Genomic DNA, 17,228 nt, shown 5'->3' with positions numbered 1-17,228 from the left:
CGCCTCATAGACATTACATTACATTATATATATTCTTGATCAGTAGCAAATTCTAAATCGATCTAAGCCCATTCGTTTGCACCTATATTTGCCCAGTGTCTGTGATAAACATTCTTCCGTTCGGAAAAATCAACTTATCGCCTACAGATTTCCAAGAGAAATTGAAAATGATGCATGCATGCCTACAACGGCCACCATGCGACCAGAACTGACACCATCTTTGCTTTCCGTGTCGTTCGCTCGTTACTTACAAACTATGGCACCAGCTGCACCCACCTAATATTTGTAGAGTATGAAAAATGCGTTTATCTCCTCTTTTTTTTCTTAGTCATTTTAAGGATCACTGCGATGGGTATGATAGATTCGGTCACGACCGAGTGTAATTTTCTTATTTGTTTTTTTACGCATTCGTTTAGCTTAGAAATCCTTGCAATGGATGTGGTCAGTTCACCTTTGAACTTAACAATTTTAATGTTTATTTGGTGGGCAGTTGAGTACTTATAAAGGTAATAATGGTGGAAGTATGAATGAATAATAGAAAATTGATGTAGAAATCAACCTTATCACATTTGGACCACATACATCTAATTTTTTGGATATCATCATATATAAGAATACTCAAAACATGTAAACCTTTAAATATCAAAAAGGCCTAACCCTTAAGTTGATATGACGAAAGTTTGTTCACGATAGTAATTTGATATAAAAGTGAAGCGGATCAAATTTAGACTTTAATGAGTTTATTTCCTCGACCCTACTCCACGTAATATTTCTCATGAATAAAAAAAAATTTGATTTCAGAAAAAAGTTTGATTTTTAATATTTTATGGTTAAAATTGGTCCTTAAGAGCAATTTAGTAGGAAAATTAATGTTAGGGGGTCTCATTACATTGGTCTATTTTCAGGGTTTATCATGAAAAAACAAGAAAGCCTACTTTCTAGTTTTTTTATGACCGTAAGGGAAGAATAGTAAAATTTTTTGCAAATAAATTAAGTTTGTTAAATTTTGATCACACCATGTGTTACTTTGGCCTTCCTCGAATATACGGGAACGTATGCCTTTGCTTGAAAATAATGTGTAATTTTTGATTTTTTACTATCAAAACGATTGAATAACTACTATACTAGGCGAAGTGGTGTAGAGTATCTAACGGTTGGCTTTGCCTAACTATGATTTGTTTACTTGGGGTTACATGATTTCTTCTCATTTGTCCGTTTAGCCAGAAACTTTCTCACTGATATTGTAATAATTTCCATGCATCTCGATAGTTTATTTTTTATACTCTACACCACTTGTTACATAGGGTATATTAAATTTATGCGTATGCAGCATCTAGAAACATTTCAGTTAGATAATCCTTTTTTGTTTTGATATCGTTTTGAAAAATGATTCGGTCTACCGGTCCTTCTTCCCATTTATCTTTGTGTTTAACTTATAGGTTGTAATTTTGAAATAGTTTGATTAAAGAGAGCTCCTATTGAAAATGGATTGGGGAGATCATTATGGCCTCTTTGATGTTTCTCGACAAAAGTTGTTGCAAAATTGTATTTTCGCATGCAAAAAACTTCTACCGGAAGCGACGACTTATGGACATTCTCCCATTTAAAATTATTCTTATTAAACGCAACGCTTTCATTGGCTTGAAAATCATATACGTAAGTATTCTTATGAAAATTAAGCCTTGACACGATTGTAATAAGATATAAGTTTTAATATTTTATATCGCGGATAGATAAGGAGTTGTATTAGGAGGCGCAGTATAAAGCGTTATAATAGTCGCCCTTCGCTTATTTATTTCTACTCGTATTTTTCATAAAATTGAAAAAAATCATAGATATATGTACACTTATGTCCTACATTTTATACTGCAGTCGCATATAATCAAATGTTGAAGCATCTTGGTAGCATACAAGCAAAATGCAAAATATGAATTGATGATGAAATCTATAAATGAAAACGGAACTAATCTCTGGCAATTCATAAATATTCTCATTTTTGTTGTTTTGTTGTTGTACTATTTTATCTAAGTTTTACGTTGTTCCTCTTATGAATTATAATCACTTAAAAGCACCGGGTCTTAAAAAAAAAACACAAAATAAATAAATAATTAAAAATAAAAGTAATCTTTTGTTGCTTTGGAAATCAAATAAATAAAATCAAATAAAATAATTTTTAAATAGAAACAAGTAAGAAAATTAAATTCGGTCGGAACGAAATTTTTTATATCCCATCATCATCGTTTTCCTAAAAAAGACAAGACAGGGTAGATGAATAAAATTTTCATGCTCTATAATATGGAGCGAGCGCAGCCGCTTTCTTCTATTTTGAAAAAAAAAGTTTTTTTCGTACCGGCATGTACGCGTTATAGGCGTGTCCTTTGAAACGTTTACGTCATTTCCAAATTCTTTTGCAAATTTTTAGGCGATATCTTCATTCTCGCTAACCGGAGAATGTTTACCGCAAATACTATAAATTGAGCAAAATTTGCCAGAGGCATTGGAATATCTTGTACGCAGGTTGGCATTGAAAATGGGCTAAATCGGCCGAAGGATATGCGCACAGCATCACGTAAGCTGAGAACAACTCTGTTGTTCAAGGGGAATGAAAAATCGGTTTTTGCTCATTACTCACAAACTATAGCAAATAAATCTACGAAAATTTGAACGCATATGCTATGGGCGGTACCGTAGCATTTGTGCACAGAAATGGAAATTGATCACGCCTACGCAATATCATAGCTTATCAAAATTTAATTGTTTTTTCAACACCTGTACAACGCACAGCAACAAGCTTGAAAGACCCTATAAAGTATGCAAATTCTTGGCCAGCTACCACACTTGAATGCACCTAAACATGTCCGCCTGTTCATCTGTCCATCTGTCTGCTTGCGTAATTTTGTAGTATCCCCGTTAGCGAAAATGAAGATATATCACCTAAAAATTTGCAAAAAAATTTGTAATTGATGTAAAATTTTCAAAGGACACGCCTACAAGGTCCATATATCTCTACGACAAAAACTTTTATTTTGAGAATAGAAGATATCAACTGCGCCCGTTCCATATTATAGAGTATAAGAATTTTCCTCTTCTACTTCTTTTGGTTTTTTCTCTTTTTTTTGGGGGGGGGCGGTAAACGGTGATGGGTATAAATGATTCGATCCCAATGAACGAATTTAATTTTCTTACTTGTTTTTTTATTATTTTTACAAAAACTGCAATATTTACTTACTTTGTGCAGATATTTACCATATACACGCAAGCTTTATATTCGTATTTGTTTAGCTTCTACACACTTACACATACAATGCATATGTGCAGTTATTTAATAGATGCGCTGGAATTCAAATTGATATGTATTTGTTGTTTGCCATTTCTACACTCACCACTGGGATATAATGCTTTTAGTAAGCCTTTGTAAAGCATTGACGTATGCATTAGAAATTTCATAGTGCGTACAGATTTTTGTTAAATAGGATTAGAGATAGGAATCGTTTTAGCTATATCTATTTACCTGTTTATTCAGGCAGGCAAATCACGGTCACGATTTCAACATATTCTTTAGAAGAACAAATGCTGTCCGATCAAGTTAAATATGAAAAGAAAGCAATTAAATCGGTAGATGAATCTGCTGCTAATACCCAAACATTTGTAATGTTTCTACCAAATCCTGTCGAAAAAGTTTTTTTTTTTTTTTGTAGAATTTAAAGAGCACCGAAGATCAAACGTTCAAAGATCAGGAGAATTGAATCTAAATTTCGTTCACAAACGGAAGGGTAACTGGAGAAGTATGTAAAATATATGATGAGCGGTATACGATCAATACAATATATATATACATATATATATGGATATATATATGTTGTATATAGTTTGAAATATACAGTTCACAAGTGGATGGTATGTATGGTATCAAACTATTCAACATATATCGAATATTATTGTTTTTATTATTGCTGTTTATATCCTATTACCCCTCTGGTATTGCATATATTAAGTTTGTACGCACGATTGTCGCACCCAGAAGGATATGAAATGAATCGACTTTTTATTAGAACAATCGTTTCAGAAACTGATTCTAACCTTGTATGTCTGTCCGTCCGTCCGTCCGTTCGTCTAATATTTGCCCACGTATTTTTTTGAAGGCACTTGAATAAAATTTGGTCCACGGACAAATGCTATTGAAAATCGTTCGGATCGCACCTACTTTTTAACCACTCCCCATATGATATGTTATTTTAATCAGTCGTTCAAAGGCAAAATGTTGTAATTCTTGGAATTTCGCGACAAAAATCACTTATTAATAATATTTCGGCACTCTAAATTGTTGCGAAATGTGTGAAAACTTTGGATCGGATATAACAATGTTTTGAACCACTTGCCTTATAGCTGTTTCTATGGAAACTGAATTTTGTTACGGGAAAAAGGCCTAATTTTCGATACTTCTCGATGAAAATCCTTTCATGATGATAATTCGATATAAAAATTAACTTTACCGAATTTGGACACCTAGGTCCATAAAGCGTCCTAATGAAAAATAAAACTTTATATGGCAAAAAGGCAACCGTAAGAAATTTGAATCACATCGGTATATTTTTTAGACCATATCGTATATAGGGGATCTAATGGAAGCATGCTACGACGGAAGCAACAGGAAAATATTAAAATCTTTGCAAGACAAGCTAAGTTCGATAAATTTAGATTACGTTGACGTTTGAGTTTCTCTCAATGCGAAGAGTTTTGTTGTACTATTAATTAACCGAAGTGGTGGTGTAATGATCGATTTTACCCGACTACAACATTCTTTGTTGTTTTCCTTTAAAAATTTTTTCTATGCCACTACACTATCCTATATTGTTTGTTTTATACTTTTAGCTTGAAAATATGAAATTTTTTCTTGTTTACGCTTAGGACCAATGTGTATATCAAACTGTGTAAACAGGTTTCACTCCATACTTATGTGCAGATAGACGTTTTATTATTTTTTTTTATTTTTACATAGAATTTGTTTTTTTACGGGGATCTACTTTTTATATATAATTGTTTATGTATACGGCTTGCAGTTATTCATAAAAATATAAAAAAAAAAAAAAAAAATAAATAATGCAATTTTGTGCATAAATTTTAAACATAACTTGAGTTAATATCATATATAGTAAGGGTACTACAAATAAAAAGCATTTTTTCTTTGCATTGTTCTCATCGATAGCACTGTAAATTTGCTAGATATGTAAAATATTTGGTTGAAACTGATGTATGTTGTATGTACGAAATGTGAAAAGGTAAACATTTGAAACTTTTCAATATTCGAAATATCGAAATCAATGAATCCCTTGCCTCTGGGGACAGTAAGCCTTTACCTTACCTTAATGGTATTGCCTTAAATATTTTCGAGCAAGCTTTGTTTCCTTCCCTTTTTTCTCCGCTTAAGCTTTTTCTTTTTTTTAGATATTCCAACTTAATCTTTATTTATATTTTTATAATTAGAAAATATTTCTACATTTTATCTTTAAGTACGGAATTATCTTACTTTTTATGTCTTTTAAAAATATATATAAAAGATTACTTCAACGTTGTAAAACTTCAACATTGTTAGACCATAAGATTAATTTTCATATTGAAAGCCTTTCGGATGACACAATGCATTCAAAATTCAGACAAATATAAAGACAAACAAGTAAGAAAATTATATTTACCTACGACCGAATCTTTTCCAATGGCTATAACTGCTATCCTAAAAACGACTGAAAAAGAAAGGAAAGAATTAAATTTTCATAATCTATATTAATGGATGAGATATCTCTATTTTTGCGGTCGTTACTACTACGCTTACCGCAGCAATTAACAAATAGGTGGACAGACGGACTGACAAATATGTATTTGATGCTAATCAATATTAGTAGGTTCTGTGAAGCCACTTTTAATGCATTATAATACTAAGTAGGCGTGATCGACTTTTTTTCATTTTTGTACAGGTCCTGCACGGCCACCCATAGCATATAAACGCAAACTTTTATCGTTGTATCTGTTGTGGTTCATACGTAAGAAGCAAAAAGCTACATTTTATTTCTATTTTTCAAAACTGATGTGGTCTCAGCTTATCTAATACTGTCAGTATGTCTTTCGAGTGATTTGATTCAATTTGAATATTAACCTGTGTTCAATAACTTTCAGTCTTCCTGTCAAATTTGAAGCAGATCGTTTCATATTAACGAACTGACGAAGGTTTACCATAGGCTTTACACAAACAGACAAGCGGATGCACGTACTTAAATTGCTTTAGAATTTTATATATGACAAATATATACACTTTATGGAGTCTTTGAAGCTTACTTCTGGTCGTTATCAATGTGTTGATAAAATGAATAAATAAAAAAAAAAAAAAAAAATGTATAAAAATGATGTAAACTAAACGTCACACAAACCGAGACCTGAGTGTATTTTCCTATATGAATAAATAATATGAAAAAAAAGCTTAATGTATTTAATCCACTTTAATATCTTATATTATTAATGAATATATGAAATGTTTGCAGTCATACATAATTAAATTTGCTTATAAGTTTATAAATGTAAACTGGCTTCGTTAGCCAACTATTTTTAAAATTTATATATATATATTTGTTTAAACTCTCTCATCCATAATGAATTAAATCTTGTTTTGACATTAACTATTTGATTCTAGTTTCTGGCTATTGTATGGATGATCAATGAATACATAGAATGAAATATAATATGCTGAGTAAAATCAAGGAAAGGAAAATTTGCTCTTATTGTTGTTGTTGTTGTTTGTTAAATGTATTAATATTAATATTGTTTATAATATATACACTACGAGAGAATATCGTTTTGTGAGCTTTTTACTAAACCTCTCGCGCTTATATCAACGATATGAGTAAATTTGTTAGGAAATCTATTTAATAATAGGGATCAGTTGACCTCGGTCTAGGCGCATCGACACTACAAACGGCCTTCCAACGACAATGCTTTGATTCAATTCTCTCTTCTTTGCAACGCATTCTGCCCCGCTTCGCTTATTTTATAAGGCTAAACTAGTAACCATATTAAAGAGCATATAGTTTATATTGCTGGTGATGAAAATGACTGTATAATGTTTGGTTGAACATTTTTGACTCTATACTTTTAGGGGCAAGAGCTTTTGTTTTTTACCTTCTTCATTACCGGTACCTTCTTTTTTACCGGTTTCTGTGCTAAAATATTTCTGTCGTGACGTATAATTTTTTCCCCATGCCACCTTGAAAAGTTCACCGTTATCATTTCTTGGATCTAGGTTTAGGCTATTTCTAGGAGTGCTTCGATATTTAGGGAATTTGCACTAAATTGAAACATACGCAGTTTGGCTATGCATTGAATCACTGAGCGCGTATGTATGTATATCGGCAATAATATTAAAAGTAGAAAAGAAATTGAAGAGCTGGACAAGACTGCAAACCGTTTAATAGGAGTTGAACAAGTGAGCCGTGTCTTTCCATAAATTCAATTTACGCGATAACGCCGCTCTGTTTATTCTATCTATAGAGAAAGCCTGAGCACACTTCAGAATATTAGTATTACTAAGCGGCTAACAAAATTAACGTTAATTAAGCGAAACAAATTGATGTTAAGATACCATGCAACGACAAAACTTAAACGTTTTTGAAAAACAAGAAAAAACAAAAAAAAAAAAAAAAAAAAAACATTTCCAAAAAACAACACTTTCTCTTATGAATTTCATTGACAATGACAAACGATATTTATGCTTAAATGTGTAGGAACTGATGCATACGTACGCATTTACATATTACAACAAAATCCATTAGGACCTATTTAAAAAAAGCATAAACGCAACGTTTATGGACAGATGCAATGTTCGTGTGCTTTGCGTTAAATTGAAAAGTTTTCTACTTTTGTTCGAGTGCTTAGTGATGACATGTATGTATTAAAAGGAAAGTCTTGATATATATATATATATATCATAAATTTGAAATCCATTTCGAATATTTTGAAATTTCTTACTCAAGCAAGTACTTGCTATATTTAAACTTTCATAGCGAAAGATGGGTACGTGAAAATCCTATAATTTTACTTACAATACATACGTTTATAATATAATCATATATATGAAGTATATGTTTATGCGTTTGTGTATAACTTGGTATTCTGTAGTAGTATAGTGGCTGACAGCTTAAGCTAAGTAGTTGAAAGACATTATCCGTGAGCTATATGAAGCAATGTGCTTTATAAGATTTATATATCTATGTATGAAAATCACATACGTTCATACAAACATCGTTATTCACATATATATATATATATATATATATATTCACATATATTATATGTGTGTGTGTGTGCCTTTAACTATCATCGCTGTTCACTTGCATTCAACCATGGGAGTCATAATGCCATGAAATTTTCTCTTCACTTTTACTGCAACTACGCAAACGGTCGCTCAGCTAGGTTTGTGTTGATTTAAAACAAAGAACGTTAACAGGCTTAAGAAACTCAACACAATGAAGGAGAAATTCTTGGAAAAATATACAATAATCTATCAGCTACTTTATAGTGAAGAAGCATTAAAATACAAAAGAGACTTATTTTACGGTTTGGATCGAATCGCTTGACCCATCATCGTCATCATCATCATCGTCATCATCGTCATCATCATCATCATCATCATTATTAAAACATAGGTTAGTGCAAAAAAAAAAAAAAAAAAAAATTGAATTAGTTTTTATTCATAAATACAAGCATTTTGTAACGTTTTAATAAATGAAGATTTAAAGAAAGAAAAAATATCGAAACCATTCACACAAGTAATGCAATCAATTTTATGGATCTTATCGAATATCTTGATATCAACGGCAATATGTATAAAACCTTCTTAAATCAAAAAAAAAAAAAAAACAAGACATTCTGGCCTTACACTACTTATATGGTTGAAATTGTTTACAAGTTAGGTTCTCCGGTCTCAGTTACAAATGCATTCAAATAATTATTATATCTCTTGCGGGAAAAGTGTATAAAATATGGAAGTGCACTGTCAACAGGAGAACGGATGGCGAATGAATGAAATTAAGAGCAATCATAGAAGTGTTTACCCTACATTATAGCTTAGCTGACGCTGTAGAATGGTAGAATTTACTTGAATAGTTAGACAAGTGAAGAGATCAAAATTCAACTGGGCTGACTATTAAACAGCGTGCATCAATAGTGCATCGATAACAATTCTTTATTTATTCGATCAAAGTTCATACGCAAGGCTTCTCATGGGATCACTTAATTAGAAGTGGGACCAAGATACGAACTAACACTGTTCAAATTTAAGCAAATACTAATTTTGTCGTCAAAGATCTTATCACTTTTAACGTCTTGATGTCGTATTTAAAAGTAGATTTTATGGTCAAGTAAAGGCTTAATTTTCATAATTATTTTTATACCCGTTGGCCAAATCGAACGCATCAGTAGCTGCCGGATCAATTTTCACAATGAAATACTGAAAAATGGGTTTTATTTTCATAAAAATACTTATTTTTGGTAGGCGTATTGTTATAAATTCTTACAGATTGGGGGGGCGGGGTGGGGAAGAGTTGAAAATGCGGACGCTTTTTATCGACATTTCCGCTTTGAAATTTTCTTAATGTAAAATATTTTTCTTAGAAAGACTTTGAAAAATGAAGGGTTAGATGGAGAGCAGTGACAATAATTTTCTTTATGCTTTGTTTCTGGATCAAATTTTATCAAAGTATCTTAAAAATTGCTACACAATTTATAATAACGAACATGTAGATAAACGTACTGACATACAGACAGACAGACAGACAGACAGACAGACAAACAGACAAATTTAAATCGGTATAATACAAGCGGATCTACATTAACGTCATCTGAATATTACGCAGATTCGCGCCAACTTAAAATACTCTATACGATAAGTTGTGGCCAAAAATCTCCGTTCATTCACTCTGTCACTAGTTTCACGCATAGCGTACATATTCATACTTTACAGGTTATGACTAATAAATTTTGCTATAAATATTTAATAATTCAATTTCAAGTTCGTCTAATTAGTAATAATGGTCTGATCCTTTATAGTTTTTTTTTTTTTCTCTTTTTCCTTTGTCATCTTTCTTTCTTTCATATTCAATGCAATTCAATTCATAATAGGCAAAGTAAAAGGCAATTAAAAGAGAGGAAAAAAAAAAAAATAGTAGAAAAAATTAAATCCGTTTTAAGTTATATTTTCCATTAAACTTCAAGTGCACAGTTTGAGTGCATGAAAAGACAAATAATTTAAGTATTGCTTAAGGCATTACAATAAGTTTTTTTTCTGATTGGTTCATAAAAAATTTTTTATTTTCTTAAAATTTATATACTTTATCTAAGAGATATCACGTACAGTAACTATTAATGGTTCTGCAATGTTCACAGTTATCGGATAGATGGCTACCACTCGGCCCAAAGAGAGTTAGTCCGTTTCAGGTTTGAGCGGAAGTAAATGATCAAATGATCTTTTACGTTTCTGCCGTCATTTAGCGGTAAAGTGTTAAAAAAAAAAAAATTGACCATGCCTCCTTAGTATTATTGTGTATAAAAATTTCATAATTTTTTTTTTTTTCAATCGCTTTATAACGCTCAGACGCAAACTTTTAAAACCGGATAAAGAATACCTACATATGTCCGTCTGTCCTCCAGTTCAACTGTGCAAAAATTCTTTCATTCGCAAAAGTGAAGACACCGTCTACAAATTTGTAAAAGAATTTGAAAACGACCCAAACTTTTCAAAGCAAACCGTTGCAAGGGTCACACACAGGCCTATGTAACAAACACTGTGAACACCTTTGCTTTCTCTATTTTTTTGGTTGTTGTTCAAAAACTACAACATGTACATCATACAAATTTTGACTCTTATTCTGAGTATAGAAAAAATCAGCCACGCCCACTCAATATTATAAAGCATGAAAATGTAGTTTTTGAGTCGTTTTTGGGATAACACACATATAAGCTTCGCCCCACTCCCTATACTTTTCTTTCCCATTCGACCTGACCATTGCATGCATAGGGGACATTGTGAGGTAAGCGATTGATCATTAAAAAAAAAAATAAAGAAAAAAAATTTAATTTATAGGTTTTCAACAACAAGAAGGAAAATCAATTTCTAATCTGGACCTTCTACGTAATGAAAACCGATTCAATTTTGGAATACTCTAAAGAAGGAAATTATTGCTTAATAAATACTGTTTAAATTCATATATGGTAAAATTTCTTTTAAAAACAAGTGAAAACACTATAGTGGAACACCGCCCAGCGTGAAGTACTGGACACCACCTTGCTTAATACAGTTTTTCATATAACGACTTTTCAATATAAATTGCTAGTTAAGAAGTGGTCGAAAAAGCAGTGTGACTCGAACCATTTGTCGAATAATGTTCGTTGATGGGCCAAAACATCACACGTGGGCGGGACCAAATTTGATTAAAATATCTCAAGAATTGCGATTTATGGGTTGAGCACAAGAGAATAAGACGCAAGACAAGCTTTGATCAGAAAATCGGTATAATAAAAAGTGGATTTATATTAAGTTCTTCACGAACTTGAGATCCCCACAAACTTAATATACACTTGTACCACAAGTGGTGTTAGTTATGATGCATATGCACTGACAGCATTTCTTCCCCCCAATTGATAAAAAAGTGATATCCTTTTTGTTGTTACTGGCGATAAAAAGTGCATTTGGCGGGAGCAGTAGAGCAATGGTATCTTAATGCTTGGGGAAACTGTTAATACCACATGCTATTAACAAGTCATCGCATGTGCTAGCACAAACGGCTTACGGGTCAAGATTTCAGCTCTTCCGCTTACCGATTGCTTGTACGCACTTATTGAGCGGGGCTTTAGTTCGTTTAGTTAGAAGACATACATAAATAAAAAAACAAAAAAATGATTCAGAAAGTGTATCCTCCAAAAAACGGGAAGATTTTTAAAGGCGTCCAGGTTCACAAAACTATGCTGTATATAGCAAGTATCTTTGATATTTGGCACATTTCCATATGTATTGGAAACGTGTAACGAGTCTTATGCACACACATAAACACGCTGCGAAATGTGAAAACAGTTTCGATATGTTTCCGCGAGGCATTTGTCGTTCAAAATTGAATGTTTCAGTTAAATGTCATGCTTACAAAAACCAGAGAATACCATAGGGCAGTAGACTTAGTCTGTATACGGTTTATGTCCAATTAGAAACATTTCGCTTTAGTCAGTTACATGATAAAATGTTGTTTGACTTAATTTTATTATCCATTTAAGCTACGGTTTGTAAACAATACAACATTCAACTTTCAATATGTTATGTAATGTAAATAAATTTACATTATTCCAGGGCAGTAATTTACTGTAAATCTTATAATGCCGCAGTTATGCCATTATACGAATGCGATGTCAATGCTTGAAAGGACACGTACTCAATAACATCCATAATAGTTCCGTCTGTTATTGTAGCAGTTATTGTCTTTTGTTTTTTTTCCATTTTTTCCTTTTTTTTTTTTATTATTTTTTTATTTATTTTTTTTTGTTGTCAACTGTGTTGGTGCTTCTGTTCTGTTTGTATGGGTGTTAAAAAAAAAAAAAGAAAAAAGAAAAGTTAAATTAAAATCGACATATGTTAACTTAATTATAATATCAACCATATAGTAGTGAATATAGTAAATAAACGTTGATTGCTTGTTAACTGTTAAGTTGATCAAGTGCAAACATTGGCACAATTCTCGTACATATGTTTTATACTTTTTTTTATTTTTATTTTTATTTTTATTTTTATTTATTTATATATATTTTTATTATTTTTCTACTCTTTGTCACCCGATACTCGATGTTAGGCTTCTAGAAAAAAGAGATTAACAAATGTGTGCATGCACATCGTATTCTTGCAAGAGTAATAGACGATAATCTCGGCACATAGACAATGATTGCAGACGCAATTACTAACGAAGGCAAATAATGAAAACCTCTCTAAAATAGTATGTTGATGTCGATGATGACCATTTCAATGAAAATATTTATATCTACAAAGGGAATAATGTAAAGACTTTAGTTTTCCAATGTTCAACATTTCCCAGTAGACAGACGGACGAGTCACGACGCAAGCTAAAAAGACAATTTCATTACTTTCATTCATAAAAGCTAAAGCTTAATGCAATTGTAAGCAATTGTTTAAGAAGCTTCGTAATAAAAATCTCATATTTTTTGTTTACTCTTTTACTTTTTTATTAAGACGACATAGCTGATACATTTATTACAAATGCTTGGTTAGCTTCTGCTCTTTCACGTCTTTTCACAGCTTTTCAGATGATAATCATAATTCGTGCTTGTTATGAACAAACGAAGAAAAGAAAATTTCGATTTCTTGTTAACGGTGATTAAAAAGGATTCATAGATTTCTTATTAATTGCATCGGGGTATCGTTGCAATTAATTAACAACCCTATTATCAAATATGAATATTGATCATCTCATAAATTGTGCCTATGCGAGAGATAGTAGTTATCGGCGATAAAATCTCATTTTCGTTAATAACTACAGATAACTGTTTGTGAATTTGTTTTCCACATTTGTTCCGCGTGTACACCTCACTTTTTTTATATATTGTAAATTTTTTCAATTGCTTCAAGTTTCATAAGTTGCCGTACAATGAATTTGCCTAAAATTTTAGTATAAAGAAAGATCGAAATATTTGCCGCGAAATTATTGTTAGCGATAAGCCTTTGCTACGGATCGATTAATGATAAATTTATCAACATTTTCACGCCTCAAATGTCTTGACGGTTTTTTTAATACCGCTTACACGCTGAGTCGCTGTATAGCATTTTGCATTGCTTATCATTGTCAGCGATAAAATCTCATTTCGCATAGATGGCTTTGTTCGTAGTAAGATGTTCGAATATAATTGTATCGCGTGTGGTCCTTTCTTTAACTATAATATGCAGTGAGTGTGCATCGGCAAAGACAAGATTTCGCTTCGGATAATGATGACTTCGTTGATAATAATGTGGATCGAGCGTGGTCCCCTTTTCAAATCTCAACTGGATTTATTTCATTTTCTAGGCGTTTGCAGTTTACACCTGACCTGACCTGAGAAGAAAAATAGTTTTGAGTTTCCAAAGTTTTAATATTAAAAAGTTGAGGAGAGGTGACTAAAACGATGTTCAACGATGTTCAATGATGGCGGACGTTTCGCATCTTTTTCTGCCGCTTTTTGCTTTTAGTTTACTATTCGGTTTATAACACGTTTATTTCAAGAAATCAAATTAATATTCGACACAAGTCTGTTATTAAATTTTTTAACATAATTTTATCGTTGCATACGATTGTAGTAAAAAAGCAAAATCTTCACAAATGAAACGCACTAACCAGACTAAATGTTAAAATTTTCTTTGCTTTCTTTATGAGTCACCTCTCTACATATAATATCTTAATAAGGGTTATAGGGTTATCCTCTCAATTCTTAACAACAACTATTCATTTATTTGATTAACAAATTTCATTATTGATTTATAGTCATTTTTTTGCCTACTACTACTAAATGATTAATAATTTCATTAATAGTTAATCAAAATCAATTTCCGCTTTCAATTTATTCGAAATGTAATCAAATTTAAATTGTATAAATGCACAATAATGCAAACGGTTTAGTATACTGACATATACCTATCTATCTATGTACATGCAAGTGCATACATCACGTATGTGTAAATAAATGCTTGTGCATGGATTCAGTTCAATTGTTAATTTAATACTTGAAACCTTTGTTGAAAGCAAAGTCTTTCACACACAAACACACACACACACACACACACACACAATAGTTACATATATACTCAACGATATAAATGATCACAAATTCATTTAAGTGCATAAATGAAACTCTATGCTTATGTATGATTGTGTAGCTTTAGATGCATGCATATGAATGCAAATAATTCTCAATATAATTATATTTAATATATTGTAAATATTTGCAGATTTAAGTCTTAAGAAAATGGCAATATTTTCAAAATTAATCCATAACTAACTCCGGTCTATATCTCGTCCTCAATTTATCATGTTTTGCGAGCAATGTGAATAGAAAATTTCATTCGGATGTATTTTGATAATGAAGAGTCATGGATACTTTAGGTTCTAGTATAACACACCGTAACACCGTAACGCAATGAATATTCTATCTGTTCACAATACATTCGCAAGGGCTAATAATATGCATTCTCTAGTACATCAGCGAATTGAATAAAAATCCTGACAACTCATAGAAATAGTTTTAATTGTTTGTCTGTTCAAGCTCAAACGATCAATCAATCTAAACTATTAAAATGAACAAGTTAGTTAGATAGGGTGTCGTCTAATCATAGTTTGCCGGTAACTGGTATTTCGTGTTCTTATCATTTTTATTTATAGATATCGACATTCAGAGCCAAATTTGCCTTTATTAAGATTCCTCGTCATGGTCGGAAATCAGTTAAGTTATATCAATGGTTCGGCTAATAATTTTCACATTGTCTGGCATTACAAAGCAATTGAAAAGCGAAATAAAATTTATTTTCAAATTTAAAAAAAAAAATTACATAATCTCCTTGTGGGTCTTTTACTATTACAGCATATATATTTATATATGTATAGGTAGGCAGGTAGGCAAGCAGGAGGGACGACGATTACTTCAAAGTAAATCTGAAAATTGTCTATTAAAACTCAAAATTATGTTTTGAGTTTTATGAAAATTTGTTTCATTTGAAATTAGTTTACTTAATAAGAACAAAGAAAGGAAAGGAGGAAAAAATACCCATCAACATAGATCCATGCGCCCCCTCACTTATAAACCGCAATTTGTGGTCAAAGGAAGACAGTTGAAATTAAACAGCTCTCAGCCATAACAAGTAGTATGAATGAATGATTTCCACTCTGCCTCTGCTCGAGTCCTGCAAATGATTCGAGTCTCTGCTACTACGAACGAACGGGTATGCTAAGCTCATCGATGCATTTGGTAATCGCGAAAACTAAGATATTTTGAGAACATGGGCAGCTAAATATTTATTTTTTACTTTAATGTTATAATCATTTTCATACATGAGCACAAAATTGTAGAGGATAGTGTTAGATAGTACACACACCGAATAGTGTTGTAGGCTGGATAGTTTTTCTTTAAACTAATTTCAATTTTCTATTCCTCTTAGGGTGTTCTCTTGGCTTTTCCGAAAATTAAAATGAAGGTTCAAGTTGAAAATTTTCATCTTTTAAATACTGTATGAGCTACGTTTTTCTTTGATTACTTGCAAAAGCAATGCAACGATCGGGAAGAAATACTTGTGCTACAGTCATCGTCATTACAAAATCCGATAACTGTTCTGGTGTTATATAGAGGAGTCGAAATTTCGATTTAAATCGTCAAGTATAAATTGTTTGCTTGCTTGCTTGTTTCTCTACGCAATACTTCCATGTCGTTCTGCTATCAACGTATACGGGCATATTGTGCATGAGCGTATGCGTTCAGGGATGTAGGAGTGACTACTAATAAATGAGTTTCAAAAGTGATATGATATCAAGTCGGTCATTCAAATAGATGAAAAGAGATGGAAAGCATTTTATTTAGCAAAAAAGTATAGATTCAGAAACGAGCAAGTGCCAACTAATATAAAACCTTATAGAAAGATAGATTGGGATGAGCAGCTATAAATTCATCGAATAAATTTTCAATGTATGTTTATAAAACCATTAAGTGCACAGTATTTGGTTACGAGCGGTAACAGCTTTAAGAATTGCATTCATTTGTTCATGAATTGATGCTTATCTCATACTTAAAGATATCACTGCAAACATTATTGTGGTATTCTCGTCCGCATGTATGCTTTTTTTCACATCAATTGCGTTAGAAAACCACATGACAAACATTTTATGCAAATGCCATTACAACTCAACACCTGACAGAATTCCATTGAAAATGAAAAATGGAAATACTTCAAAAAAAAAAAAAAAAAAAAAAAAAAAAACAAAAACAAAAACAAAAAAAAAAAAAAGAAAAGAAAACAACGTAGATAGCACCTTAAAATTTTGCGCACATATCGATGCAGCTTTGTTTTATTGTGACGCATGCATATGCATACCCAGGAAGCATAAAAAAGGATACAAAAAGGACTTCAGAGAAAGGAAATAAAAGAATTGTATATATATATGTGTGTAAATATA

General features: G+C 31.7%; 1 protein-coding gene across 1 annotated transcript in view; it reads left to right on the top strand.

The window, feature by feature from the left end:
* LOC119634240 (putative uncharacterized protein DDB_G0291608) overlaps positions 1-17,228 on the top strand; it is a 39,124-nt gene that overhangs the window by 11,093 nt on the left and 10,803 nt on the right. The window lies entirely within an intron of this gene.

Source organism: Glossina fuscipes, unplaced genomic scaffold (genome assembly GCF_014805625.2).
Source record: "Glossina fuscipes isolate IAEA_lab_2018 unplaced genomic scaffold, Yale_Gfus_2 0, whole genome shotgun sequence".
Lineage (NCBI taxonomy): Eukaryota > Metazoa > Arthropoda > Insecta > Diptera > Glossinidae > Glossina > Glossina fuscipes.
The sequence above is the reverse complement of the archived record's forward strand: the minus strand, read 5'-3'. Positions and strand labels throughout refer to the sequence as shown.